Raw genomic sequence first — 27,630 nt, 5'->3', positions numbered from 1 at the left:
GGACAATAACTGTCCTTTTTGGGGGGAGAAGAAGTTAGTTGAGATGCACTCAGGTTGTTATAGTTGTTAGTCCAATTCTGTTTTCCTAAAGACAAAAACACACAGAAGGAGAGAGAAAAGAAGAGAGAAAAATACAGCTTCAGTCGCTGGCACGAACTCTCAAGTGCTGTTTTTCCAACAGTGAAGCTGCAAAAACAGCACAACACACCATTTTGTTAGACACTTTGGATAAGTCTACATCACCTGTGGAAGCAAGCTTCTCAGCCTGGGTCAACGGACTTGAGCTAGCAGGTCTCATGCTCTTTCTAAAATTAGCTGTGTAGACGGCACTTTGAAGTTGTGACCTGGGCTGAAGCTTGGGCTCTGAAACCCACCAAGCTCCTTCCCTACACTTCAGAGCCTGAGCATCTGCCTGAGCCACAATTTCAGAGTGCTGTCTACACAGCTATTTTTAGACTTCATGAATTCCATGAAGTCTGTAGACTCAAGCTGGGATGCTCACTTCCATGGGTTGTTTAGACATATCTTCTGAGACCTGGCAAACTTGTACTAGCATTGGGCTATTTAAGGCATTGCTTTTAGCTGTCTCTCTGGTTATAGGCTCACAGTAGTGATGCAAAATATGGAGCCTTGCTAACTAAGCCATCTATCTAAGCATCTGGCTAAGGAGAGGGATAAGAAAATGAAGAAAAAGTGGAGAAGAAAAAGGACACACAAGGAGAGAGGAGAGGTAAAAACGTCTCACATTTCTCAGTGATGTTTGGGATTTAGCTGCAGCCAGTGAAGGTGGTGGTGTCATCTAAGTCACTCCTGCTGGCCTGGTCTGGTCAGGATACCTTACAGGGTCAAGACAATGAAGGTCCAACAGTGTCATGGTGGATTCTGGGACTCAAGAAGTTGGTGCTAGTGGCAGCCAGGATGGTGAAGCTTGCTTCTTCCTGTTCTCCCCTCTTGCAGTCAGCCGGCATCTGCATTCATGTCCCCTAATTTCCCCCACGTCTCCTAAAAAGCCCTCTTCTTGAGGACCTCAGAATGGAAGAGTTGGGTGGAAGAGCCTAGACTCTCATTATTTTCTTCACCAGTTAGGCCTAATTTCCAACACATCAATTCTGGTCCATTGATTTCCAGTCTCAGACATCTCATGTTTACCAAGCATGATCTTAACATAGTCGTTGAATTATATCTGCAGGCCTTTATGGTCAGATTAATCCAGTCAGTCATTCTGTCTCCCTTTTGCACCTTTTCCGGTCAACATTATTATAGGTAAGGCTACAATTTAATCATGAGAATTTTTAGTAAAAGTCATGGACCGGTCACAGGCAAAACCCAAAAAATCACAGCCCCATGTCCTGTTCGTGACTTTTACTACAAATACCCATGACTGAATCTTGGGGTAGGGTTCGCCTCGGGGGCCCACCACTCCGGCCGCCGCCAGGGGCCTGCTGTCACTCCGGCCACCGCTGAGAAGGAGGGAGCCCTGGGAGGCCCCCTGCATTGGGAGCTGCTCGGGCAGTCCCTGGGGCCACCTGCCTGTGGCCACCAGAGCAGCAGCTGGTGTGGCTGGCTGTGAGACCGCCCAAGCAGATGGCTACAGAGCTATTCGAGCAGCAGCTTGTGTGGCTGTTCCCAGGGCTGCCTGAGCAGCTGGCTTCGGGGCCAGCTGCTTGGGCAGCCCTGGGATCAGTCACACTAGCTGCTGCAGAAATCATGGTGGTCGCAGGAAGTCATGGAATCCATGACAGACATGGAGCCCTAATTATATGTGATTATGAAATGTTCCAAACTTTTATCCACTTTCCTATATGTAGGCAGAAAACTGGGTAGACCTACTAGCCCCCAATGATCACTACAGACATATGGTGGGACGGCCCACGGAGCCTTAACCCCTTGTCATTTGAAGACCACAGGGTCGGCTTTCTCCACACACTGCCAGGGGGCAACAATACCCCAAAAGACTGAAGAAATCCCCCTCCACACTAGCTGACAGAGCAATCCAAATCCATTGTCAGGAGTAAACTGCACTTAAAGGTCATGAGTAAGGAGTAGGACTGGGATTGCTACGTGCAAGCAGAATCCTGAGGACGTTGGGAGCATCAGTAGGATCAAAATGATCTAAAAGAAACCATTTTAGTAACTGTTGTAATTACACCGCAGGATCATTTATGCTACTAAAATCCATGTGGATTAGTGGTCTTGGCAAGCTAAAGTTTACATCCAGAGCAGTTCTTTTCCTGTAACTCATTTGTTTTTCCAAACAGGAAAACTGTGAAATGACTCCTCCATTTGTATGGCTTAGTACACTTCAGGGGGGAAAAGGAATTTTGGTAAATTAAATGGCCACTTTCAAAATTTGTTGGCCAAAAATATGATCTACAGGATTTTTTTTTCTTACATCTTACTAAAAAGTTCAGGGGTGAAATCCTTACCTCCGGTCTGGCCCCTTTACACTGGGTGAAGGGCCAGATTGGAGTAAAGGGCCCTAAAAGCCTGTACCCTGCTCAGTGAGGATTTTCCTAGTGCTAGGCATGGTGGGACACAGCCATAAAACTCCCTAAGGATCCCTTGCAAGCCGTGGTCCAGGGGACCTGGTTAGGCAGGCTCGAGATGGGTGGGATGTTTTGGAGTGGGATAGCAGCACGCAGTGTTACAGGGATTCTAGGCAGTGCTGCAGCCCATAGGCCCACTTAGGCTCCCAGAGCGGTTTAATCCAGGGTCACTCCAGCCCCTAGAGTAGCCCAGGATCAGGAAACTGCAAGTGCACCTTCAAAGCCCTATCCCCTAGGTTGTGAGCTCTATTCTACAACAGAACTTCATCCCATGTTTACAGTGGTGGGGATGAGCATGGCTGGTTCAAGCGTATCAGGGGTTCCTGACAAACCCATTTGATCCCAGACCCATGCAAAACCTGAGATTCAGTATGTCATTTTCTCCTTGCACATACCCCAGACTCCTCTGCCAGCTTGTTTTGGAAAGCATGGAGCGAGATAAGTTCAAGTAATGGATTAAGACTTCCTGTTAAAAACCAGGAGGAAGGGGGACCTGTGTGTTGCCCCACCTGGGCTACAACAAAGGACACATCCTGATTGTCCACAAGGCTCAGGTTGTCCTTCCAGATCTGGCCTACACAAAGCAGCCTGCATGCTACACCACATGAGGCCCGAGCAGGAAACATTTTCAACTTGTCCCAGTGATCCAAGGGCTCCCAAAATCTAGGGGCTCAGTGTGGCCACAGGCTTGGCACCATTATGTGAACTGATCTGCTGGGGGAGGGTTAAAGATTCTGTCCTCCTTTAGTAAAAGGCCAAAACAATTAAATATCCAGCACTCATGCATAACCCTACAATCACTCAACCGACTTGTACTTCCAAAGAAAGAGGGAAATAAATCAGTAAGGAAACAGATTTCAATGTCAAGCTTTAAAGAGATAATTATAAACAATAATGAGGACTTCTTTAATTATGAAAAATACCATGACAGTATGCTTTTAAATTATATATCATGGAAAACAAGGTGAGTCACGTAATCATACTCCTTTTGACACATAACAATCTTCATCAGCAATCTTCATCCAGCCCCCATGTCAAGACTGCATAAAGGGGGCAGGCTTCCTGGAGGATGTGAACATGCATCTAATCTAGTGCTCTGAAAACCCTTATGCGCTAACCCACAAGGATTGCATCTTTCGAAGCCACTTAACTTACTGTAGAACAAGTGCTGGTTAAGACGTTATAAAATATTCATTGAATCTCTCTTAGTATATTTAAGTAACAAGCAAACCAGACTGAAGACCTCACAGAATATTTATGATAAAACTTCATAAATTGTTCAATGTAACCTGAGAGAGGAGCTGTCCAATGTGTTGCTGACTTCCTGCTCTGAGTCGTTATGCACCCTGGATTTGTCTAAAGACAGCCCAAAATAATCACTGAAGCAGAAGTCACCTTACTGGTTGTAGGGTTAGGGTTTATGTTTTCTGTTTTATTATGAGAATAATAATATAGATCCTAATAAACACCCAAGAAACATTTACTTTAGGTTAAAGCTAATTACATGTCATCCCATGAACTACTATCTCAGTCCTTAGGCTAGTATAGATAAGTACACATGTATAGTTAAAACTGGAAATCTAGGTCACTTCGAGGTGGTTGTCTAATGCTAAATGCACAATATGCCCTGAAAGCTCAGATCTACAAATGGGAACGCTACCAATGGCAGAATTTAAAATTCAAAATGCAGATTCCTGCACCAAAGCCTTGTCCAGGAACATAAAAGGTGGGGGTTATGCAAAATACTGAAGGGCATCATGAAAATTAGTCAAGATGTCTTTTTTATTTTGTCCTGTGATGAAAGGATGAGACCCCAAGTAAACACACATTTTTAAAATAAATGAGAATACTTTTTTTACACAGTGTTTTGTAAACCTAGGGAATACACTGTAAAACCGGAAAGACAAATGATGTAACAGAAATTTAAAAGGAACTGGCTAACTTTACAATCATCAGTAACATTGTCAACTATGCAAGCTAGGATAAAATTAGAAGGATAATCAAACTTCATGCTTCACAGTACAAGACAATTGCCTATTGGGGAAGGAGAGCAATTTCTCCCCCACCCCCATCTTCTCACATCACAACACCACATAACCGACCATACATTTGAATTATGGCTGCTTTCTAATGCATCAGGTACTAGCCAGTGCAAGAGGCAAGATACCAGAGTAGAAGGAACACTGATCCCATCCAGTATGGCAATTCTGATGTTTCTACTGTATGTGGCCTCCCTAATTAGGGCTAAGTAAATCTTCTGTAACTGACATCACCTTTGAAAAAGGAGATTCATTTGACAACCTTCTTTGCATCTTTGCTAGAGACACATGAATTCACATGCAGCTATGTATTAAGTTTGTTCTTCCAAAGTGAAAGTTTCTTTGTTTGAAGAGGGATAAGAAGTGGAGTAATTCCACTGGCCTCTATGCACAACTAACTTCTTTAGACAATGGGCCCTTTTTACTTTAATTTATATCCTGGTGATGGTGATCCACTCTCTATTGCTACCATCTCCTACAGCCTAGCCAACGATCAAACCCAGAGAAGATGGGAAAAGAATAAAAGAAATACAAGCTAGCTATAAAAAACAAAACAAATAAACCTCTGCTGTTTCTGTACTCTGAAACTAGCAAAGTTTTACTGCTAAGTGTCTCAAGAAAATAGAACTAATTTACATTTTGCTTCCCACCACCATTCCAATAGAGCAAGACACAAGAATCAAAAATGCTTCTAAAAAGGATCTGTGTCCTCAACTTCATCCTCCTAGGATGAGTCCCCAGAACTTGGCCATTCCCATCGAAGGTGAATTGTGCTCTTGCACTGGATCATACATGCCACTCTACAGTATATGGGGGTCCTGAACAGGCTGGAGTGAGAACTCCTATAGCAAAGGAGCAGTGTATGTCCAATGTGAACTGCCCCACACTACTCACTGTTTATAAGCTCCAGTGTAGGGAGTGTGCTGTGGGGAGAGAGGGCAGGAGGAGGTGTGTTCTTAGTACTCAGCACTTGGGGATTCTGGACTGCAGAGCAGGCACGAGGCTGTTGTAAACTAGAGCAACCCTTGAAACTGCTCTACCTTATTCTGTCAGTCCTGCAGCAGTCCTGCAGCAGTCCAGCAGATTTGTGCCAATCTGGATGGCACAAAGGTGGTATACAGTACCCTCCCCCCATCCCTGTAGGGTTGCCCCTTGGCTGTTGCATCTCTCAGGACACTATGAGAATCTTTTCTCGATGTCTCATTCAAGTTACTGTAAGAACTAAACTGAGACTCTAAATAAAGTACCTGACTCCAATATTGAAGAAGGTTCTTTCCTGGCCTTATGATAAACTAAAATTGAACAGGAGAAACAGAGACAAGTGGTGAAAAAATCTTGCAAAGTATTTAAAATAAAATTTTATAAAAGTATATGTTTCAGAGACAGAATTTGCTTTACTTTTGGCCATAATGTCAACATTTGACAAATAGTCTGAAAGGTTAAGGAAGGCAGAAGAAAAGCAACTATATACCAGCATAAGCACAAACACCTGGCACCAGATGGTTACAGAGTCTAAGGTCACAGAGTTCCTAAAAATGCCAGTTGGGGACTACATGCCTGCCTATGCTATGAAGTGAGGAGAGCAGCAAACTGGGGTAAAAAAAAGGCAGACATATCTGCAGAGAGGTAGCTGTGTTTCCTGTTTTACTTTATATGTTCCAGAGATAGTAAATAGTTGTTAAGGAAGAGGGTACTCAGACGATTTTGTGGAGAGGATGGCCTTGCATGGATTTCCCAGTGGATTTGTCTGATCAGCTGGTTTACCAGCTGTGCCCTCTCTCACACACACAAAAACTTACTTCTCTTTGCTTGAGGAAAAGATGTCACTAGCTGCTGTGAGTTGTAATTTTGGAGTTTGACAAAGAATTTTCCCTGGGAAGGCAGCATTTGACTTTGGCTTCCTAAAGTCTGAAAAACTATTTTGTATCCCAACTTTTTTCCCCTCTGTTCTAGGAACCATACTTTACATAAATTCTCCTTACCAATCACTGCCCACACCTCACCTTACCCAGGAAGGTGGAATTCCAAACAAAGCAATCAAACTGGCAGATGAGTCAGATTTGCTTATTGTATTGTACTCACACATGTAAAACAAGTGATGCCATTTCTGCTCTCATTATTTATTAATGTCAAGAGGTGCATGCAGTTTAAAATTCTGCTCTTTTAATTTTTTTCCCATGACTGTCAGAAGGATTTTTTCCCCCATACACTTTACAAAATATTCTAAGCACTAAAGAACTGTAATTTCTCATCTTGAAAATACTCAGAGAAATAATTTTGTTTTAACATTTTAAACATTTATTTCGGTCTTTCAGATGAGAAATAAAAACCTAGCCCTGTGATCACTTACAGTCAGAGAAGATTCCAGGGCACATTTTGTACAAGTTGAACTGTTTACCCTACTAGGGCCAAATTATCCCTACCAGTATGTGAGTTCACTCTGTACTTTGGCTAGTGATATTTTCTTGTTATAGGGTGGAGTTTTCAAAAATGCCTACAGGACTGAGAAGCCTAAGGGTTTATCTATGTCAACATTTAGTTCTTAGCAGGCTGGAGTGTAAATCTACGCTATGCTAGATTGCCGTGCCACAAGTGTCCATGTGTACCCTGCTGCTGTGCAGTAGAAGTTCCCTAGCGTACCTCAATCTACTCTCATTCAAAGCAGTGTAGATCAAAGTGTAATACAGAACTTCTAGGTCCCTCTATTGCGGGCATTGAGATGTTGAGAGGAAGGATAGTATAGTAGTTATGGGATCCCATTCTTAGGTGCCTGTGTCTCCCCATTCATTGTATAGGCACCTAATTCAGGCTTTGTGGATCACAGTGTTGTTCCTAAGATTTTCTAGGCCTAAAAATGAGGCAGCATGATGCTCAGCATTGCAATATCTAAAGTCCCTTTGGGGATCCCACCCTAAGAGACTTAAGTCACAGCTTAAGGTCAGTGATGAACCAGGGAACTGAAACCAGGTGAACACTCTACCTACTATATTATCTTTCCACCCTTCATCTCAACACCCACAATAGAGGGACTTTATGAATATTAAAACTTATCCATTTCTCTTCAAAGTAGCTTAAGGAACTCCTGCAACTTGGTGACTAGAATTATATTTGTACAGCAAGGGTCAGAACCAGTTTTCAAGGAACTTTGTAATACATTTGTCCCCCTTTTAATTGACAAGTCATATAATTCTGGGATGTGGCCAAAAGAAAGTGAATCAGCCACCTGCTCAATAATCAGCTTTAAATGGTTAGCACTTGCCAACATTCCTCACCCAGCGATTGGTAGATAATGACAATCACTGTATTTCACTTTTGGACCAAATGCACAGAATGATCTTTCCATTGGGGCTGTAATTTTAAATGCTGTCTATGAAAAATCTAAGAAGAATTAAAAAGGGACCGAGTCTTAACAAAACAGAAATCCATTCCTTCAGCCTTTCCATTTTGTATTCACTCAGCTGTGTATTTAATACAAATATTGCTTCAGGATTTCAGAACAGATAAGGCTGATGTTGGAGAATGGTACAGGAAGGAAGCACACAGGTATCCCAGAGAAATTTTGCTTTGTGAATAATGATGATGATAATAATTAATAATTATGTGCCATTGGAGAATTGCGCTAATTGGTAATCTCCTGTTTTAAAAGTCCTAATATTTTATTTCTGCTTATTGCCAACTACCAAGTGGAATACTAATGGAAATGTGGACTGGTATTGTAATAATTATAACTGTAATCACATGAACTCTTCTGAGCTAACCTCTAATTAAAATAAAGCAGATGATGTAGAAAACTGTCTGTATAGAGCTGAATTTTCAATAATTTAGATTATTGGGGGAAATTATTTTCCTGCATTGAAAGAAGAACCACCAACATCTGAGAGACAAGAAGAATACCATGTATTACAGATTGCACAAGAATGGGGAACTCTGGGGTTCTGAGAAGTAGTGTTGGCTGGATGGCAGCAGGAGGCAAGAGAAGCTATTTAATGGAGCTAGAGAGGATAGACAGAAAGTGGGAAACTGTTACATTTCCTAATGTACTCAGCCCAGGAATCAAGTAATCAGCAAACTGTACTAGAGCACTGACATAACTATAATACAAATTTCAAAAGCGTGTAAGTGACTTACAGGCCTAAGTCCCATTGACTGTCATTGAGTCAATTTGGATCTTCAGAAGCACCTGTGTGAATATAGGCTATATATAAGGATTTGCTAGGTTATGTTTTTACTATTTTTTTTTTACACAGAAAGTGTAACTTGATCTTTCCTATTGTAATAGTCATCCTTCTCTCTCCACCCTTTGTCGTCATCTCTCACATATCCCAATCCCACTTTGGGACCAGTTAGCATGGCCCTTGCACCCTTACCAGTGAGACTCTGCATGGCTGCAAATGGATCCCAATCAAGTATCAGGTCCATATTCATTTACTTCTGTTCATTTTTAACAATTGAAATCAATCTCTACATCAAAAAATCTCTTAACAATAAACTTTGAGAAAGAATACACTGTTGTTGAAAATTAGTCATGCACCTTGCAAGGCTCTATTTTATAACCACCACAATAAGATTCCAGTTTTTGTACTTGCTAAAGCTATGGTGGCACATTCCAAGTGCTTGGTGGCAATTGGCTCCGCTTTATGTTGGAAATCACTGTTGGGAGTACATGCCGTACATAGCTTGTGGCTTATGTTACAGATAAAACGTTACTCATTAATTAAGCACCATAATAAAAAAAGAGGAAGCATTGCAAGTGAGTAAAAAATTGAAAATCAGAATAAGAAATACATCAGGAACCTCATAATTGAAATTTGGGCCACGGGATTCACAAATGCCCAGATGGATGGAAACTGTGAGAACTGTGACGTATGCTAGTTGTTGTTTAATGAGAAAGTGACTTAAAAAAATAGTGAGGTTTTAATCTTCCTACTCCCCTCTTTCATGGTGTCTCATTTGAGGCAGCTCTTTATTTTTCCCGTGGAGATCATGCTGAAATAAACTGCCAAACATCCCTTACACCTCCATGCCATCTAATTATAGCCTGTAACAGTCGAGAGTGCTGACAGTGCTGAGCTATTGACTCTTGACACTCTCTAAAGCACTTAATTATCTTTTCACATAAGCCCCTTTCAGACCTGTCAACTTCTTTGTATTGTTTATGAAAAAAAAGTTGCATATTAAGATTTCAGGACTATGCACCTGGAGACAAACTTGCACACAGACTGTTTAAAGGAACCTTTTATAAATGACTTGAGGAGAGTCTAAAAGAAGCTGATTTAACAGGACGGAGCTACTGAAATGAGCAGGCTTTGGCCTGTAGCGCAGGGACGGGCAAACATGTTGGGATCAAATGGGAACCGTCCTGAGTGTGCCCATATCTTAAACAAAATCTTAACCAAACCTTGGGTGAGATTTTAAAAAATCAAATAGTGTTTTCCTCCTCCCTCCCCCCAAGATCATCTTTACATACCTCAAGGTCCTGGTTCTGACAGGGTGACCGGGAGTGGAAGTGTGACTGTATCAAAAGAAGCAATGTTTTCACAGTATTTCTGGCCTGAACGGAAGAAGAAAGTAAATTTTAGAAAGCAGCCTGTTTTCATAAGATCTAAATTTTCACAGAACTGAGACAGGGACAACTCAAATACTCAAAACATCTTATGAGCCTCAAAATGTCTTAAGATAACATTTTCAAAAGTGCTTAAGTAATTTAAATGCCTAACTCCCATTGATTTTTCAATGGGAGTTAGGCATTTGAAAATTTTACCTTTACCATACTTGTCACTCATCTTTAGGAAGTGGGATGTTGAACACTTTCTGAATTCACTTTAAGCACTGATTATTTGATTAAGGTGTAGCAGTACAGAATGTTGGAAACATAAGTTGGAGCAACTTGGAAGAGCTGTGGTTGTGATTTGAGGAGATCTGGGTCTGAGTTCTCCCACATGTGGAACTCCTTTTGTGGAACTCCTTCCTGAGGAGGTTGTGAAGGCTGGGACTATAACAGCGTTTAAAAGAGAACTGGATAAATTCATGGAGGTTAAGTCCATAAATGGCTATTAGCCAGGAAGGATAAAGAATGGTGTCCCTAGCCTCTGTTTGTCAGAGGATGGAGATGGATGGCAGGAGAGAGATCAATTGATCATTGCCTGTTAAGTTCATTCCCTCTGGGGCACCTGGCATTGGCCACTGTCGGTAGACAGGATACTGGGCTGGATGGACATTTGGTCTGACCCGGTACGGCTGTTCTTATGTTAATCAAAGAAAAGAGGTGCATGGGTATCTTGAGGTTCCAATCTGCATAATTTCAACAGAGAATTGTGTAGGTTGTATCAATGGTTGTGCACTGGGTATTGTCAGTAGTGAGGTGGGATGTGAGAGTAGTCTGTGGATTTAAAGATGAGTAGTGGAAACAAGTGTGATATTCAGTGCTTGGGCATTTACCTTAATTCTCTATTTCCTGGTTTCCAGAGTGTCCTGCTGAACTCTACATTCTGGAAGGGCACAAGCTACCATCATGCAACTTAAACTCTGCATTAAAGGTTGGTTCATTTGTTTTCCATTTCTTAGTTTATTTTTAAAACAGAGAAAGAGAGATGTTTGTTGGCAGGAGTTAGTGGTCTTTTGGGCAGTTGTAGTTCTCGTTTAGGTTTGCAGTGGATATGCTATGGTGGCTATGTAATAATCAAAAGACCTAGGTTTTATACTGTGCTTTTCATCAGTAGCCTTCAAAGAACTTCACATCATTACCCTGTTTTACAGATAGGAAACTGAGGCACAGAAAGATGAAGCGACTTGCCCAAGGTCACCCAACAGGCCAGTGCCAGAGGTAGGAATAGTCCCGTCCTAGGCATGTGGTTGCTATGTGATTCCTCAGTGCTCCTTCCACATTTTGTTAGACTGGAATGGGGATAATGGTCCTGCCTTGAAATATTTGCAATACATAGGCTAACAAGGGTCTATGGCCCAAAAGCTTGATGGTTTTATTACATGATGGTTATAGTAACTTGACGCATGAGGGAGTCACCCCCTGCCTCACAACATGTAGCTCCCTGCTAACATTTCCAGCTCCCCTTCCCCTCCCCATCTCATTCCATTAACCCATTAGTTAGCACTCTAGAAACCATTAACATAAGAAGTTACTCCCCCCACACGATACCCTCATTACATAGCTTGAGCTTCACACTAAGTGGGGCCCCTCTCCACTTTCCTCCCACTATTCATCCCCACCTGGGACTCCTGTCCCTGCTTTAGCCAAGCTTCTCCAGCCATGGCCCAGGTCCACCCATGCTACCCATCCTCCAAACTGGGCCCCTCCCCTTTCCCTCCCACACACTGGTCAGTCTGCTCACTACCCCACATAGGGGTGATGTATACTTTAACTATTCATTTTGTGGATTTCAGATGTTTAAATCTGCATAATCTTCATGTCCCTCCACATGTATTCATCCCAGCTCACATGGAGGGGCAGGGAGAGGGGCTCAGGCACCCCAAGAGGAGTAAGTCTCAGATCTCAGAACAAATAGTGGCAGAGGGGCTCAGGGGTGGGGTATCCCAGATCCCAGTACATGGAAGGAGAGAATTCAGGGTTCACAGCCCCCACTCTACCTCTAAATGCACAATTCCATCTGCTATTCCTCATTCTCCAACCCCTCCTATCCTCTCCCTTCCAATCCCCCTAATTCCTAGCCTACACATTACCTGAGCCCCACAATCCCTCTTCCCTACCCTATCACCCCATTCCCATTGACATCCTTCCCCCGCCATTCATTGCAGACCAAACCCCTTGTCCTCCAGTTCTCACTTATTCTTGCATCCCTAATCAACCCTCCCCTCCATGAGCATTTGCATGTGTAATTTATGTTCTTTTCAAAAATAGTTTCAGAGTCTTCTAAATATTCCTTTCTACATGGCTATGTCTCCTAAACAAAAGATTAGCAATACCGAATCCTTGAAATAAGCAGAATTTTTTCCAAATTTTCCAGTTCATTTGGATTTCTGCCCTGGGTGGGTTTCAAATTTCAAAATGGCTAGAATCTGTGAATTTAATGATATTTTTTTTTCTGAGAGGCTGTATCTCACGAACCCCAGGCTCAAATTACCCCATTATAAGATCACTACACTACACTCCCATGAGGCACAGAATTTTTCAAGACAATCTGTGAAGGCACACAGATTTTTGAGCATTTAGAAGATTAGTCCTTTAAACAGGAAAGGCTTCCCCACCTTAACTAGAGCAGAGATGGTGCTCCACTGTATGAAATTAGAGGTAAAATGGGAAGGGAGTGGGGGCAGAGGGCTCCATACAGCTATCATCAGGATAGCACGCTCAGAAAGGTGTTAAGAAGACTATTAATCTCAGCAAGATGTTCTCATCTGAAAGTGAATACTCAATAGAGATTAATACAGCCTGAAACAATAATTGAGACCTGTGAACTGCTCCATTCATGTCAGTGGGTGTTTCCTTCCCTCCTACCCAGTGCCGGACAGTTTCGGATATGTGTCAGGTATGTCCCCATTCAATTCCTCTTCAGTGGCAATACTGTTTTCTTGGTGCATGCTCCCCGATGTCCTGTATGCCTGTTCTGAGCTCCCCACCCAGAAGGAAAGGGCTTCCCCAGATACTGGCTCAAAAGAGAGGTGCAGGGAAAAGGGCTTGAACCCCCTTAGAGGGACAAGGCACCTCAGATTCCAGCTCACATTGCAGGGGTAGGGAAAGGAGTTCAGACACCCCCAGAAAAAACAAGCCTCTTCCAGAACCTAGCTCACATCAGGGGGACAAGAAAGGGGGTTCAGATACCCATGTGGGTAGGGGCTCCCAGATCCTGGCACACACACCAGGGGGTAGGAAGAGGGGCTCAGGCCTCCCTAGAGGGGCAGGGATGCCCCAGATTCTGGTGCACACACATCCTGGCAGAAGCAAAGAATGTGGGGCTGTCAGGAAACCCTGCCCCTATCCTCCCCCATTCCCCCTCTCAGGGTCCCTCCCCCCACATGCCCTTTCATCTCCCCTACCCCCATCCCCATAGTACCTCTCCCCTTGATGCAGCTGCAACACTCTCACCATATTCCCCCCACTCCTTCACCCTCCAAAATGCCCCTCTCCTGCCAGCAAGCATTCACACATTTAATCTTGGTTGTTTTTATAAAAATACTGTCTTTATATTCCACAAAAATAAACATACACTCCCCAGCAGAGACAGATTTTAGCAATATGCCTTCCTACCTTTACCAGATTTCTGCCTACAGTGGAATCCAAACTGGCACTGGCTAATTGGATAAGGCCTGAAGGTCTATTTCTTAACCCCTTGAGCTATCCAGCTGGTATGAACCCCTTAGCCAAATGGCCCTATATTTGGATGGTTGACCCTACTCTGGACCCCCATGAGGTACACAAATTTCAAGGGTAATCCACATAGCCATATAGATTTTAGAGCACTTAAAACTGTCAAGCTTTAAATAGGAAAACAGTCTTAACTTTAACTATAGCAGAGCTGCAACTGCTTTTTTATAACACAAAAAATTAGACAGACATCTGGGGATATAATTTTACTAAGGGGGTCTGGTGGTGACACCATAAAACACACAAATGAAGTTTGAGGTACCAGCACCCCTAAGAGAGAATTATAGTTCCCAATTCTAAACTTGTCTTTAATTTTTTCATATTACAAACAAATGGAGTCATGCCCTATACAAATTACTCCTTCCCCTCTTCCCATAACTGCCCCTTCCTTTACTGTAAACTCCAGCTGAAGTCTCTTATGTTACCTTCCTTACTTTTTTCTCTTTAATCCTTTTACACCTGTTCAATTCCCAGAAGAGATTCTTGCCTTGGAGAGAGTGACAAATCTTTTTCTTTTCTCCACCTCTTAAGGAGCCTTTTGAATCACCAAAGAAGTTTCTCTTATGCTCTAATGACTACTTCTTTGCATAGGTTCATGGGTTTGCTCTGCTGCTCCAATAATTCTTCCCTTCAGTGTCATTAGAGCAGCTTTACCTACTTGTATAGCATCAGCAAGTGGTGACACTTGCAGCACACCGACAAACTATGAGATTTGCTTTACAGGGGGTCTAAGGAAGTAAGTGATAGTTTGTCAATCACAGCACTTGAGTTGCTGGATATTCCAGGACAGTGTGTAGAGCATGGATACATGTATTATATAATATTTACATGCAAGTTGTTTTTCTCAGACTCTTTTCTCTTCCATTTGAAACTAGTTTTACTGTTCCAAGCCAAAGTTGCAAATGGAAGGAGAGAGAAGGGTGGGAGAAGGCAGCAGACAGTTTTACAAAAAGGAACACTTTGTTTATAAAAAGAATAATTATATGGTTCCTAGAGGTACCCATAGTTGAATTATGAGAGGTTTCTTATTCTTGTTCAGGATGGTAAAAGAACTGCTTATCTTCATTTTATGGTTCTCCAACCACGCATGAGGCTCTATATACCATAATTCAATTATAAGCAGGAATCATATAATTACAGATTGTAGGTCTTTATTTTAAGATGACATACCAGGGCCTTAAACGTTTGCTCTAGGCTCAAAACTTGGAACACAAGGTTTTGGCCCAACAGCTAAGTATTACACAAGACCTTCCATGACAATCCAGAAGGCCCATTTTAATTACAGAACTTATAGGAATTACAGGAAAAAAATAATAGTTTGCCTGTTTGTACATGCTATTGCTCTTCTGAAGTTTAGGAAGATATTTTAGAATATTCTGTCTTTCTGTGAGCCCCAAAAGGATCCCGCATTTTTATCCTTCTACTAACCTCAAATGTCCTAAATCATGGCACACTCTTATCCTCCAAAGCCCATCAGTCCTATTCCTGGTGTCAACTGGAGGAACTGTTAATGATCACTTCTTCCCTGCAGGAGATGTGCAGATTGTAGCTGAAACCACCCCAGCTCCTCCTGGCACAAACTGAGCTGAAGTCCCAAATTTGGATCACCCGCTTGGAAGTGTGTTATGATCCCACTACATTCCTTTCAGTTGTGTTTTAGGCAAATAATACTGTTGATTGGGTCCTTTTGGTATTTTCATAACAAAAAAGGGGTAAAGGATTTAAAATAACTGTTCTCACAGTTTATAAAATGTTCACTACTAAGATGCAATAACTTCTCCACAAGGATTCTTACTGTACATTCAGCATAAAGGATCCAGATGACATAAATTCTGCTACTAATAGAAGATCTTACCATATTTTGTAACAGCATGGCCTGTGGAAGCATAAAGAGGAATAATCACTGACGCACCAAATCCTGTCCTATGTTGTATGGGGGAAGAATATGTATATATATTCTTTTTAAAGACAGAATAATTTTGGACAAAACACAATCACCCATTTTTTCCCCATATTTTGTTTTACAAAATTGAACCATCTGAATAATTCTGACCACCATGTCTTTATATCCAGCAGTACTTTAATGCAGGGAGAGCTCTCACCCTTGTCTTCTCTAAAGCTGGCTAGAACACACTCAACCTGACTTGTATTTCCTCAGCCCACAGCTGTGACCCAGCTGGTCCAAACAGAGAGACCCATTACACTATAATATAAATCTTAAAGGACTCAATGGTGCATATGGTAGAAGCTGTTAAACTTTTTCATACAGTGCACCAAGGAGATTGTCCTTGGGGACCACCTCCCCCCACCCATATTGTATTACTGTGCTAGCTCTGGTGTCTACACTTATGACAAACTGGAAAGAATCCAGAAAAGAGCTACAACAACCATATGAGGTTTGTAACACCTTCCTTACAGTAAGACTAGAGAAACTCAATTTAGCTTCAAAAGAAAGAAAAGGTGGTGACTTGATCAAGGTCTCTATTAAGCATCTACATGATGAGAAGATGTCAGAGTTGATGGCTCTCTAATCAAACAGAAAGGCATAACAACATCTAATAGTTGGAAGCTGAGGCTAGTAAAATTTGGATTAGAAATAAAGCACACTTCTTTTTAGTGTGAGTAATGGACTATTAGACCAACTTACCTAGAGGAATGGTGGAATTTCCATCACTTGAAGTCTTTAAATCAAGACTGGATGTCTTTCTAAAATATTTATATATACACTCTTGTTCAACCAGAAAAAAGTAGAATTACTCGTTGAAATTCTATGGGTTGTATTATGCAGGAGGTCAGAATGAATGATCACAGTGGTACCTTCTGGACTTGAAATCTATTTTCCACTTCTGGTCTCAGGCCTGATCATACTGTATAACATTCTTGCTACAGCTACAGCAGCTGCTTTATGTAGAAAGGTACTATTAGAAAAAAGATTAGATGTATTTTAGTTGTCTTTAATGTGATGCAGGCTCTGGAAACCAGAAGGAGAGCTAGACTCAGCTCTCTATACATCCACTAGCAAGTGCTCCACAGAACATTTGAGATCCACTGGTGTATAGCAATTATCCTCAAACAGTGAGTATCACAGCACTGATCTTAATTTGTGAGTTCTGCAAGATAGGAGAGGTGAATTAAGGGGAAAAAGGCATAGAATGAAGAGATAGATACTTAACATCTTTATTTAGGCCATCTTATTACTTGAGAAGTTAATACTCAGACATATTTGACGCTCAGCAGCTCCTTCAGTCCATCCACCCCAAAAACAGCAAATCAAAAAAGTCAAAGTTTTTAGCTTTCTCAAATTATGTTTCTTTTAACCTACTTTAATGATGATTTTAAGGACTTGTTTGCTGATACATCCAAACTCCTGGTGATATAAAGTACAGCTACTTAATATCCCAAGCCTTAATGCATGCATACCAGATAAATATATGGAGTTATTTTATTGCATTTCTCTTCCTTGTACAACATTTCTTCGTTGACTCCCTTAGGCAATCAAAACAGCCCATGAAAAAAAACCACACACAAATAAAGATAAATACTGAAAGAAAGACAAAGACCAGACAAAGCATGCCCTCTGTTTGTGGTTTAATGTACTTATGTAGAAGATAATTGTCTGTTTCATCTGGGGTCTGTTCCTTCTATGTTATATTTAAATTAATTACATATGGAAGTGTTTGTACTCTGAGATGGGATTGAGATTTTCCTAGAGCAAAGCTTAATGGAAAACTCAGACTTTATTACTGCAGACATGGGAACAAATTATTACAGCTTTTCCTCATTTATTACTCCCACCATCAGCAACAAAGAAAAAACATATCTCAGTGTCAATCAAACAAAAAACATGATTCTCCCTGGAGCAATATGAAAGCCAGCCACTTAAGTTACACATGTAAATATCAGTATGCAAAAAGGTATGACATGCATATGCAATTACCTATTGTACTTGTACAAGTGCACAATTACCACTTTGCTGTGCATGCAAGGGAAAGTTTAGCATGTGCCTTTTGAAAGTTTTGCTCTGAGACCTTGTCTACTCTTGGAATCACCCCCCATTTCGGTCACTGATGTAGCCATACCAATGCAAACCCAAGTCTAGATAAGAAAAGCTGGGATTTGCACTAGTGGACCTTGACCCACTTTCAAACAGGGATAAAACTATTAATGAAAATTCCAGCTTCCCCGTCTACATTTGGCATTTGCATTGGTGCAGCAACACCAGCCGCTGAAACAGGAGCTGATTCCAAGCCGAGACAAGGCTTAAGTGATTAGGTGATCGAATATTATTTGCAGAATAAACTGATCATTGCAGGATTCAGGCAATTCCTCCTCCACTGACAGACATGCCCAGTTAGGTAGGTCAGTTATATGGGAGGGGTGATGAGCTATTTTTCACTTTCTTTTAAAGTAAGGATACTAGCCACTGGTAAATGCAAAACTATTAAACTTGCATCAACAGTCTGTCTGGTATTTTGTTTCACACTGTGTGTTCTTATGTTGTATGAAATCCCCAAACACATTAATGAAACCTCATCTGTTAATTCTGAACTTAAGTATTCATAGACCATGCTACTTCTATCCCCCTAACCCAGAGTTAAAATAAAATATCTGCATACCCTTTATTTATTAAAACTGCTCTTTTTGCAGGAAAAATACTTTTCTTGTTGAAAGTGCTGCTGCTTTTCCATCTGAATCAGGGATAACTGTTCTTCAGATGGCAAACACCACTCTTCATGTGTCATGGGTCTTCTGTGATCAGTTCTCAACATAGCCACTATTTTACTCCTTCCCCCACTTCCCAAGATGCTCCCACTCTTCCTCTACCAATAAACCATCTCCAGAGACAGAGGAGGTGACTTCTAAAAAGTTGTCTACACTACCAAAAAAGACAAGTGTGTGTACTTAACACTTCTGCTAATTCAAATTAAAATAGCAGTGAAGACATGGCAAATTTGCTAACTCAAGTTAACAACTGAAGATACAGACAACAGGGAAGCCCAGAGTTGAGCTCAAGCTGCTAATTCACACTGAAAGAAAAGTTGCCGTGTCCTCACTGCTATTTTAACCCAAGTGAGTTAGCTAACTCATGATAAGGGCACACCTCCTTTTGCAGTGAAGTCCAACCTCCCTTTCTACCTTTGACACTCCCTGCCCAGAGGTAGACAACTGATTACACAGAGAGGATAAATGGCTGGCCTGTAGGTCACACAGCAACTAAGTGGCAGAGCCAGGATTAAAACTCAGGAGTTCCTGGTCTTGGTCCCATGGTCTGTCCATATGGCCTCTCAATATGCCTATGGATTGTGCAGAGAGCAAAACGTGATCAGTAGTGATCAGTAGTTCTAGCATGGTTAGTGTCATAGGCTGTCCCTTCTGAGATCCTTTTTCAGTTCCCTGAGTGCACCTCTTTCAAGTGGTAGGCCCACGTCTCCACTTCTAAATACAACTGGTCTTCTCCATGCTTTGCATTTCCCTGGAGCTCCTATAAAGACATGCATTGGTGTCTCTCATTCTCTCTGGGTACCAAGTTACAGCCTGCTTAGTGCAAACCCTAGCTTAGTGCAATCTGTGTATGTCAGCCTCACAGTACACTGAGCACATCCTCCCCCCACTCCCCTGCTCTCCATAATGTAGCACTTGAAATAGGTCAGTGCCTTTTGTACTCTCTCTTCTCAGTCTTGGCCAAACAGCCCTGTCTCCAGAGTGGAGGCTGAGAAATCCTTCTTCATAGCTATAAACCTAGTTATTGTGTTTAAAGAAATGTTCTTATCTACATCATTTTTTACCTTTCCTGCATGGTTTCTTTTAACAACCTGGTTTTGATCTAGCTGTGCATTCAGGGTAATATCACAGAGGTACACTCAGGAACATATGATATTTATACAAAATACTACAAGTGTTCTCACTTCTCCACAGAAGGATGGATGCTCATTTCACTTCTGTATTTGATTTTCAGTTCATATTTAAAAAATTATTATTCAAAAATGCAGAGGATCAAAAAAAATGTAGCTTTAATTAATTTATCCAGCTGAATCCAGCCAGTATCCAGCCAGTATCCAGCTGAATACTGCCATCACTACTTCACCTAAACTATTTCTGAGGCATTAACATGTTTAAAAAAATTAAAAATAAATAAATAAATCCCACCTGGATTTAAATCCAGCTCTGATTTTATGTGACAAATCAGAGGAACTGTCACAGATTGAGGTATGATTAGAGGAGGTTTTGGAACAAATTGATAAACTAAACAGCAATAAGTCACCAGAACCGGATGGTATTCACTCAAGAGTTATGAAAGAACTCAAATGTGAAACTGCAGAACTACTAACTGTAGTTTGTAACATATCATTTAAATCAGCTTCTGTACCTAATCACTGGAGGATAGCTAATGTAATGCCAATTTTTAAAAAGGGCTCCACAGGTGACCCTGCAAATTACAGATCACTAAACCTGACTTCAGTATCAGGCAAACTCATTGAAGCAATAGTAAAGAACAGAATTGTCAGACACATAGATGAACATAATTTGTTGGAAAAGAGTCAGCATGGTTTTTGCAAAGGGAAATCATACCTCACCACTCTACTAGAATTCTTTGCGGGGGGTGGGGGGGGTCAACAAGCATGTGGACAAGGGGGATCCAGTGGATATAGTGTATTTAGATTTTCAGAAAGCCTTTGGCAAGGTCCCTCACCAAAAGCTCTTACCAGAGTAAGGAGTCATGGGATAAGAGAGAAGATTCTCTCATGGATTGGCAACAGGTTAAAAGATAGGAAACAAAAAGGTAGGAATAAATGGTCAGTTTCAGAATGGAGAGAGGTAAATAGTGGTGTTCCCCAGGGATCTGTACTGGGCCCAGTCCTATTCAACATATTCATAAATAATCTGGAAAAAGGGGTAAACAATGAGGTCACAAAATTTGCAGATGATACAAAACTACTCAAGATAGTTAAGTTCCAAGCAGACTGCGAAGAGCGATAAGAAGGATCTCTCAAAACTGGGTGACCGAGCAACAAAATGGCAGATGAAATTCAATGTTGATAAATGCAAAAAGTAATGCTCATTGGAAAACATAATTCCAACTATACATATAAAATGATAGGGTCTAAATTAGCTGCTACCACTCAAAGATCTTGGTGTCATTGTGCATAGTTCTCTGAAAACATCTATTCAATGTGTAGTTGCAGTCAAAAAGGTGAACAGAATCTTGGGAATCATTAGGAAAGGGCCAGATAATAAGACAGAAAATATCATGTTGCCTCTATATAAATCCATGGTACACCCACATCTTGAATACTGTGTGCAGATGTGGTTGCCCTATCTCAAAAAAGATCTATTGGAATTGGAAAAGTTTCAATAAAGAGCAACAAAAATGATTAATTTTTCCTCCATTCCCTAATAAGACTGGGACTTTTCAGTCTGGAAAACAGATGACTAAGGAGGGATATAAAATCATGACTGATGTGGAAAAAGTAAATAAGGAAGTGTTATTTATGCCTTCTCATAACACAAGAACTAGTGATCACCAAATTAAATTAATAGGCAGCAGGTTTAAAAAACAAACAAAAGGAAGTATTTTTCCACATAACACACAGTCAGTCTGTGGAACTCTTTGCCAGAGGATGCTGTGACTATAACAGGGTTCAAAAAAGAACTAGATAAATTCATGGAGGATAAGTCCATTGAAAGCTATTAGCCAGGATGGGCAGGGATGATATTCCTACTCTTTGTTTGCCAGAAGCTGGGGAATGGACGACAGGGGATGGATTACTTGATTACTGGATCTGTTTATTCCATCTGGGGTACCTGGCACTGGCCTCTGGCAGAAGACAGGATACTGGGCTAAATGGACCTTTGGTCTGATGCAGCGTGGCCATTTTTATGTTCTGATTGAACTGTACAGGCATTTTTTAAACTATTTAATTATATTCCCTTCTCACTTTTCTCTCAGGAATGTGGCCACTTAACACAGCTACATAACAAAACTAGTGAGAATAAGCCATTGGAATAAAGCAGCATAGAGATAGCCTTTTGACTTTCCCTCAAGTGAAAGTATTTTCTTGCACTTACTGCAGCAAAAACATTTAACAGTAAAGTTTCAGTACCAAATCTCCCTTCTTGTGGGTAACAGCTTAGAAAAACTACTCTCGGTTTGAAAATAAATAATCTGAAATAGTATCTCCACAAGATCACTGTCTTGTGCAGTGAACAATGCTAAGACAATATACAGAGTACAATACAGATGCTTAACTAAGTGAAAGCCAACCTGGCTATAAAAGTTCAGCTCCCTCTTCAGGAATGGTTCCTTATTCCCAAGAGTTTCTTTTGAAGCCCCAACTTGTCCTGCAGGCATGGCCCCAGGCTCACTAGTGAGTTATAACAAAACACCCACCTGACCACAATGGGGAGAATGGGTGAGAGGGACTTCACCTACTGTAGTGGAAGTCCCAACTTTGGGGCCCTGAAAAGCAGCAGATACTTGCCTTGGCATTTCTGTAGGCGCTGCTTCAATGTCCAGCGGTACTTCCTTCAACAGGAGGAAAAAATGCCTCTCTAAAACATTGTCTCCAAGGCTCTTTCCTCAGCCCTTTCACGAAAAACCCACCAACACTGCTTCCAAGTCTCTCTCTAGGATAAGGGAGGGATTCATGTGGCATGTGCCTTTTCCCAGCATGCCTTATGATAGCCATAAGTCCTGGGTTGTTTTGCTGCCACAATCAGGGTAGTGCAGAACCAAGGCCTATTTGAAAGGGCTGTCCCCAACTGCTGACATTCTATTGGAATTTATTACAAGATTGTAATCTTATACTGACACAACTATCAGCTACAAAAATTATATTTTTTTTGCAGACATTAATGTACTGCTACAGAATATGAAACATGCAAAGAATTAAAAACACCACAAATGACATTGTGTGCACATGTAAGTAGTAAAATAGCATTTTATATTGCAAACTAATTTTATAGTACCAGCCACATAACCCTGTATACTGCCTTTAAGATAGCAATAAAGCTAGCTTTGAGAGGCTGCCTTAAAAAACAAAACATGCCTTCTCTATATAAATCAAGCTCATTCACATATTTAACAATAAAACAAGATCTAAACTAACCCTTGAAAGATGCCTTTACAATAAGTTTCTTCTCTCATATAATATAATCAGTATAAACTGTTCAAGGTCTGTATTTGCAACCACCACAGAATCATCTATAAACATGTGCACAATACTCAGAAATACAAAAAAGAAATTATTTTGCTATTTCTCAGACAATCTGGAAGAAATTCAGCCAAACTAATGGATTTCGAAGTGTTTATTTTCTGTTTTCTCTTGGTGGAGTGTAGATTATTTCCATTCCCTGGCACACAAGTGTGCCAGAAGTTTTGTTTTTTTTGGGGGGGGGGGGGATGGGGAGGCACCCTTTGGTGTTTTAAGATAAAAAGGAAAAAAAAAATAATCAGAAGTGAACCAACACAGGGAAAAAAATGGTAGCTAAAACATGTGCCTGATAGATCACAAGCACCAGAATCTTGAGCATCAAAGGCTCTGGGGATAGATCAACAAAGGAACTTCACATCTTTCCCTTTAAAGTCATATGGACTTCCCAATGTTATAATTTCAAGTGCCAAAGGAAAAAAAAAACAACAGAACATGATCTAAATCCATTTATGGAACTTATGGACAAAGAGACCAGTGTTATAACTGATATTAGATAGGACATCTACACCCACACACAGACTTTGGAGGTGTTTGAAAGCCACACCCAGATCTAAATTTTGCAAGTTGCCCAAGCAAAAATAATGGTTATGAACATCCACAATCTCTAGTGTGCTTGAAATGTAGACCCAATTTTTGCAGTTTGAACCCACTTATAATAACGTGTACATATTATCTATCACATGACATACATCATTTATACAGCTTTTAATGATTTCATAATTTATGAGTGGTAGAATGATTGAGTTATGAAAGATCATCCAGAATGAATAGAAATAAGTTATACATCAAAAGTAAGATCACCATATGTTCTGTTTATGAACAAAAGTTTCAGGAACAATTTAGTTTATGTTATATTTGTTTTTCTTATGAATTTCTGACAGCAGCATCTTGGCTCATCAGTGGAACACAAATCAAGAGGAGACAGCAATAGGACAATTCATAATGGATCTTTTTGCTTCTGGCAACGGGATAAAGTCAAAGAAATTGGGATTAAGGTGGAGGGTTTGTGGGGCCAAGTGAAAGATGCAATAGATACCAGTTTGTGTTATGAGGTATATATAAAAATATATTGATTTTTGGTTTATAGCAGGTGGCAGTCAAGCACACAAAGGGAAATGGCATGTTTTTAAATGCGTAACCCAAGACATGTCACTAACAACTGATTTAACATCATGCAGTGAACATAGAAGTGATAAGGTATTGCAATCTTTACTATTTTCATTGTAATTTTTAAAAGAAAGAAGATTTAACAGAAAGGGTCAGTTCTTCAGCTACCATAAATTGGCACAGCTCTGTTGAAATCAGTGAAGCTGTGCCAGTTTAGCCCAGCTGAAGGGAGTTTCTCCATACTGGTTTTGTGTAAATAATATTATAAAATAACAATCAAACCAGCTTAATAGAAATATCAATTTGCCACAACATTTTATAACATTATCCAGGATTTTCCAATAAGCGATTTAACCTTCCTCAAGTTGAGCATTAAATCAAAGCAGAATCAATTTTTCAGGTCTTTAGTATTGAACATTTAAAATCTTTGTTCTATAGCACATGTACATGCAAATTATTCAACCAGAACAAAAACAAAACATTGAAAATTGCTTGTGCATAGCATCACGTGCAATAAATTGATTATAGTAATTACAAAAGCCACATTTGCAAAAATGGCTTCTAAATTTGTACCACACATTTTGTCAGCATAATTGAAAAATATATTTTGTGCATGCAAGAAGTGTCCTGAGGCTCAATCTAGGCAGTTAAACACCATTTGTGTATCAAATACCAAATTTTGGGGTGCACATGATTGCCCTCACAAAACTATGTGTACATATAATCAATGGTTGGATTGAAAAACTTGCCCTTGAAAGCAGTTTGAATAGCAAAAAGTGATTTTTAATTGAGATAAAATGGGAAAATTAATGACAGCTAATGTTAAACTGACATATTTGTGTAAAATTGGTGTGTATAGAAATTTCCTTTTTCCATTCAGTGAGATTTGCTATTAAATGGGAACTGTAATAGTAACTGGACTTGGTGACTCAGGTCTAGAGCAAATATTTCTTTCAACATATTATGCATTCTTTATGTAAGCGTAGATAAGGAGCATTGAATTTCTGTGGCTAATGCTTTGTACTTATTTTTTATTTATATAGCTACATAAAAATGTAACAGTCTTTTCAAGAATTAATGTAGTGGATGTTAAAGGAGAACAAAAAAGAAAATTACATATTGTCTGTTAGACAGAAATTTGGTATTACTGTGGTAAAGGTCAGCAAAAAAAAAATTTTTTTTCAACAGACAATGCAGGGGGAACACTACTGGAAATCTTCAATCCTCATCCCAGGTAAAAAGAATGTTTCTGATGCTATGGTAATTTTAGAAATTTGAATTACTTTGGGCCAAATCTTCAAGAGAGCTCTGGGTCAAATCTTCAAGTGTTCAACACTGACAGCCAGGGACAGATTTTTAAAATACTCCTATTAGGCATCAAAATAAGAGGTTGTGAAAAGAAGCTTAGGCACCCAAAATTCTGAGGTCTTTTGAAAAATCTGGCCCTGATTGTGAGAACTGTGCCCTTGAAAATTCTGGAGTTGTTTTTAGATGCATACTGCTCCAATTACTGTAATATCTAATTTGGGACACATTAAACATTGTGATATAGATGACAAGTGTATAGGCCATAATAAAAATCAGCATAACAGAAAACTCCAAAATATGGTAGGAAACTAGAGATACACTGGACACGTCCTTTTGTCTAGAACTAGAAAACAGAGGGTCAAAGTTTCACCTTCCAGATTTAGCTTTTTTAGAGTTCAGCAATCTGGTTCATTTGGTAGGTGCCATCACTTGCTGGCTATTACCTTTCTCATCTCACAACCGTCAACAAGTGTTTAACTGGCAATAGTACAAATGTATACACTGATGTAAAGAACACTTCAGTACACAATAGATTTATGATTGCCTACATATTATCACTGTAATATGTAATTAATCCCCCTTAAAATTGCTTCTGTAATGTAATAACTTCACTTTCTCTGCAAATATGGTCTACAAATCCTTTAGACCTTCTAGCTTTTGCTTGTTCTGTATCAAGAAGTCTTGCCTCCATTAAATCACTTTGCTTTTTGGTGCATTATTAAAACTGCATCTTTTCAGGGGTAAATTCATTAGAGGCTTCAAGCAACAAGCTGAAGAAATGACAATTATTGACTAATCAGGATAAAAAAAAATGTTGATTAGTATATAAATGAGAATGATAGGCTCCCACTAAGACAAAGGGGTTGATTTTAATATTGTGCACACAACTAAGCATCTGATTTCAATGCACAATGACTGACTGCATATGCCAATCAGGTAACCGTGCATCTAGTTGGCTATTTAGGCAGATTATTACCCATTTCAATGTACACGCATTGCACACACAATTGCCTAAAGCATTTTAGAATACCATGCTTTTAGGATAATATTTACTCCTGTACACAGGACCAGCATAAGGCCTATAAACCACTTTAGCTCCAATTGGGTCTTCAAATAGGGCATACGAGAGAATATAGGCATTGTGCCAGCCCTCTGGACAGAATTTAATTCTACACAGGTTGTCTTATATATTTATCCTACCGATTAAAAGGACATACTTCAACAGGGTTAGTGCTTGGATTCAGTCTGTAAGCACCCTAATGTTCAGATGTCTACATGAAGCTTAAACAAAAGCTCTTGGAGCCTGACAATGCTAGCTGGAAACTCACATGAATGATCTCCATTGGGGGATTTCCAGTACTTCTTGCTTCTAGCCAGGTTAAAAATACCAATAAGCTGCAGCCTGACTCGCACGATTTTAGAATTTGTTTCCACACAGAACCTGAAAGAGCAGCAGCACTAAATATAAGCATTGTTAAGCACTGGAACGGGTTACATAGGGAGCTTGTGGAATCCTGGCATTGGACGCTTTTAAGAACAGGTTGGACAAACACTTGTCATCAAGGGTGATCTAGATCAGTGGTTCTCAGTTTATTTACCATTGTGGGCCCACATATGCAGCTGTCTATGTGTTGTGTGGATGCGGCCTGTACATCTACCAAAAAAAAAAAAAAAAAAAAAGATTTCGTATTTGCTATTTGACAGCAATACGATTCAAATTGGTATAGTACCTCTCATTTCAACACTTACAAGTGTCTACTAAGAGCATTTTACAATTAGCAAAAATTAATTTTAACAGTTAATATTATTATGAACCTCAGATCCATTCCAACCCTACATTTCTAGGATTCCTTAATCTTTGAAAAAAATTAAGAACATTCTACAAATATTTCACCTTCAAAAATCTTTGGATCTAGGAATAGTTAGTGGTTCAGGGACCAAGAGTGGGGTCCTAATTGTCCAATCATTCAAAATCCATGTCTATCCCTGGTTAAGGTAAAAACAAAAAAAACTGGACATTTTCAAAATACAGCCACCTGAGCTGCACCCACAAAATATACAGCATACATACAACCTGTAGG

General features: G+C 40.2%; 2 long non-coding RNA genes across 3 annotated transcripts in view; one reads left to right on the top strand and one right to left on the bottom strand.

Moving 5' to 3' along the window:
- The window catches only part of LOC142047001 (uncharacterized), a 105,427-nt gene extending 95,222 nt beyond the window's left edge, over positions 1–10,205 (bottom strand). The window contains exon 1 of the long non-coding RNA XR_012656154.1: positions 10,053–10,205. This is a non-coding gene — a long non-coding RNA (uncharacterized LOC142047001). The remainder of the gene's footprint in view (positions 1–10,052) is intronic.
- Positions 10,206–11,029: 824 nt separating this feature from the next.
- Positions 11,030–27,307, top strand: LOC142047000 (uncharacterized). Of its 2 annotated transcripts, XR_012656149.1 has the most exons (3): positions 11,030–11,121; positions 11,342–11,408; positions 24,016–27,307. It is a non-coding gene; the product is annotated as an uncharacterized LOC142047000 (long non-coding RNA). The 2 variants fall into 2 exon arrangements; XR_012656148.1 differs by lacking the exon at positions 11,030–11,121 and having other exon boundaries at positions 11,140–11,408.
- Positions 27,308–27,630: the final 323 nt, after the last annotated feature.

Source organism: Chelonoidis abingdonii, chromosome 6 (genome assembly GCF_003597395.2).
Source record: "Chelonoidis abingdonii isolate Lonesome George chromosome 6, CheloAbing_2.0, whole genome shotgun sequence".
NCBI lineage: Eukaryota > Metazoa > Chordata > Testudines > Testudinidae > Chelonoidis > Chelonoidis abingdonii.
Note: the sequence above shows the minus strand (reverse complement) of the source record. Positions and strands in the feature narration are given on the sequence as shown.